A 3950-nucleotide genomic window follows, 5' to 3' on the forward strand; every position below is an offset into this window, starting at 1 on the left:
TTGAGCTTCTATTACTTCACTGTCTGTAACTACCATATACCCTGTCTTTTGATGATCAAGCAGGAGTCCTCAAACTTTCTAAACAGGGGGCCAGTTCACTGTCCCTCAGATCATTGGAGGGCTGAACTGCGGGCCCTGGAACAAGTCGGCTGCTAAGCAGGACAGGCAGCGGCGGCAAAAACACCTGTCAGGCCGGATAAATGTCCTCGGGGGGCCACATGTGGCCCACAGGCCGTAGTTTGGGTACGCCTGATCAGAGGCATCTATAGAACTGCTATCATCCACAAAAAAGACCAGTTAGGTTTTGTCTTAAAGTTAGTTTATCAGCTTCTTGTGCAAGCAGAGCTGTTGCTGTTAGAGCTCTTGGGGCAGCCAGCCTCTAGCTACTCCATCTAATTGTTTAGACAAGCATCCAACAGGGTAAGCTCATGACCCCGAGGTCTGTGTTACAACTCTCATTGCCATCTTTTCTCTCTCTGATACATACAAAGAGAAAAGTTTAGTTAAGTCTGGGAGGCCAAGTGCCAGAGCTGTCATTAGCTTTTTTTTTTGAGACAGAGTCTCACTATGCCACCCTCAGTAGAGTGCCAGGGTGTCACAGCTCACAGCAACCTCAAACTCTCGGGCTCAAGTGATTCTCTTGCCTCAGCCTTTCTTGTAGCAGGGACTACAGGCACCTGCCACAACCTATTTTTTTGTTTGTTTATTTAGCAGGCTGGGGCAGGGTTCAAACCCACCAGCCCAGGTATATATGTCTGGCATCCTAACTGCTGAGAAGCCAGTCATTAGCTTTTCTTTAACGGCTTTGAATGCTTTTTCCTGGAGGGCCTCCCTCCTTATCACCCCCCTTTGTGGCTTCATACAAAGGCTTAATAAGCACAGTAAAATTCAGGATCAATAGGGGACAGAAGCCAGCTGCCCCCCAAAATTCTAGCAACTGCTGCCTGCCCTTGGAAACAGGCAGGTTACAAATCACCTGCTTTCTTTCAGGAAATTTTATATCCACAGTTCTCTAAATGTTTTAACAATGTATTAGTTCCTTGAGTACATCCTTTCCTAGTCTTCTAGCGGTAAATGGTAAATCATCCACATATTGCAGTAAAGTACACTGTAAACCAATGTGCAGGAAAGGTTGACGGGTTCCTGGCCAGTGCCTCTTTGCAGATTGTATGGGGGTTTTTAAACTCTTGTAGCAACCGAGTCCAGTTATGTTGCTGAACAACTCTATTTCGGGAATCTTCTCACTGGAAGGCAAATAGCTTCTGACTTACTGGAACCATTCAGATAGTAAAGAAGGCATCTGTCAAATCTAAACAAGTAGGGCCAGGCACAGTGGCTCACCCCTGTAATCACAGCAATCTGGGAGGCCAAGACGGGTGGATTGCCTAAGCTCACGAGTTCAAGACCAGCCTGAGCTAGAGCAAAACCCCATCTCTAAAAATAGCCAGGTGTTGGGTGGATTGCCTAAGCTCACGAGTTGGAGACCAGCCTGAGCTAGAGCAAAACCCCATCTCTAAAAATAGCCAGGTGTCATAGTGAGCACCTGTAGTTCCAGCTACTTGGGAGGCTGAGGCAAAAGAATTGCTTGAGCCCAAGAGTCTGAGGTTGCTGTGAGCTATGGCACCATAGCACTCTACCAGGAGCAACAAAGTGAGACTCTGTCTTAAAAAAAAAAAAAAAAACTAAATAAGTGAACCAAGCAACCTCTGCTGGTACCAAGCTAAGAAGAGTGCATGGGTTTGGCACTGTTGGATGCAAAGTTACAGTAGCTTGATTAACTAGTCCTGCACAGGGTGACACTTTGAGATACCAGCCTTGGTACTGGCAAGAGAGGGGTGTGCATTGTGCCTGGGAGGGGCGGATAGTTCCATAAGACCTCAGTCTATTTAAAGGCGCCTGAATTCCCTCCAGTGCCGCCCTTAGCTTTGGATACTGCCTTTGTCTGACAGGTTGTGCCCCTGTCTTTAGTTTCACATGACACAGCTTCCTGATTTATGGCCAGTCCAAGGGGATTGTTTTCTGCTCATATCTTAAGCTGCTTAGCAATTAACTCTGACTCTAAGTTTTCTTGTTCTGGCCTCATGAATAATCTCCATTCTTCTTCCTGGGGCATAGTTACAGTTAACAATAGATGTGGTGTAGGAAGCTTGAGATCAACAGTTCTCTTGTCAGTAAATGTTATTGTGGCCTTGTTTATATTTCAGGTGCGTCCTCTGGATTGGGATCTACTAGTACTTGGCCTTTTAGTTTGTACTGCCTGTCATCTCAGCAATAGGGGTGGCTCTAACACTAGTGTCAGCCAAGTGTCTATGTATGAGAATTGATAAGGGTGTCCAGTCTTACCAGTTACTATTCTTTATACCTTCTCTACTAGACTTATGTCTAAACTCCCTTCTTTTTTTTTTGAGACGGAGCCTCAAGCTATCCCCCTGGGTAGAGTGCCATGGCATCACACTCACAGCAACCTCCAACTCCTGGGCTCAAGTGAGTCTCCTGCCTCAGCCGCCCAAGTAGCTGGGACTACAGGCGCCTGCCACAACACCTGGTCATTTTTTGGTTGCAGCCATCATTGTTGTTTGGCGGCCCGGGCTGGGGATTAGAACCCGCCACCTTAGGTGTATGTGGCTGGCGCCTTAGCTGCTTGAGCCACAGGCGCCGAGCCTAAACTCCCTTCTGATGACCAGGCTACTCCAAAGGATGGCCATTCTAGCTCACAAAGTTTTTCAACCTTTTAGGGGTCATAGTAACTCCATAGTCCCCGTACAAAGCCTCTTTTTTTTTTTTTTTTTTTTTTGAGATAGAGCCTCAAGCTGTCGCCCTGGGTAGAGTGCCTTAGCATCACAGCTCACAGCAACCTCCAACTCTTAGAGGTTGGAGAATTGCTTAAGCAATTCTCTTGCCTCAGCCGCCCAAGTAGCTGGGACTACTGGTGCCTACCACAATGCCTTGCTATTTTTTGGTTATAGTTGTCATTGTTTGGCAGGCCCAGGCTGGATTTGAACCCACCAGCTCTGGTGTATGTGGCTGGTGCCTTAGCCGCTTGAGCTACAGGCACAAAGCCCAAAGCCTTTAAAAAAAAAAAAAAAATCTGAACCATTAACCCAAGGGGAGTTCCCTTAGATGGCTCAGGACCCATCCCTGCAGTGCAGACAAATAAGGGGTGGGGAGGGGGTGAAGATCTCTCAGGCCTGGCTGCTGCTGTGCAGTAAGTCACCGTTATGCCTTACCACATCTACATGGAACCACAGGTTAGGGCCCAATCAAGCTCCTTAACTGTAACCAGTCATGGAGCTACTTATTCACAGAGGCTAAACAATTCCTCCCAATCCCTTTTACTTTTGCTGAGGCCCTCTGCTTTGTGGAGGCCCCCTGCCTCCATGGAGGTCAATTCCTTTTCCTGTCCTTTTTTACTGAGGCTCCTGCCTCAAGGAGGTGATCAAGGTCCTCTTCCCCTCTTAGGAGTAGGCTTTACTATTTGTATACCCCTTTTAATTTATTTTTTTTCAGGGTTGAAAGAAGTGGGTTTGGATGTTATACCCCTTTTAAATCCTGTTCTTACCTAAATCTGGTCCTGCTCTTCCCCATATGTCCGTTTCTCTGTTGGGGAGCTGCCACCTCAGAGAACCTCCATGGGACCTCCCTGCCACTCTGCTGAGCCCATCCTCCCCATGTAATCTGCACAGGACTACTCTTAGGGGCTGGAGTCAGAGTGCTGGGGAGTACCCCCAAGAGGTACTGCACCCAGCGTGAGAAAGCACCCACAGTCTCTTGCTCCCAATCCACCTGCTCATTTTCCTAATCAGGGGGAACCAAAAATGTTGCAGGAAAATGGTGAATTAAAACAGACACTTGGCTCGGTGCCTATAGCTCAACCGGCTAAGGCGCCAGCCACGTACACCTAAGGTGGCGGGTTCAAATCCCCAGCCCGGACCCGCCAAACAACAATGATG

The sequence above is a fragment of the Otolemur garnettii genome, unplaced genomic scaffold, assembly GCF_000181295.1.
Source record: "Otolemur garnettii isolate 467f Iridium unplaced genomic scaffold, OtoGar3 scaffold00050, whole genome shotgun sequence".
Classification (NCBI taxonomy): Eukaryota; Metazoa; Chordata; class Mammalia; order Primates; family Galagidae; genus Otolemur; species Otolemur garnettii.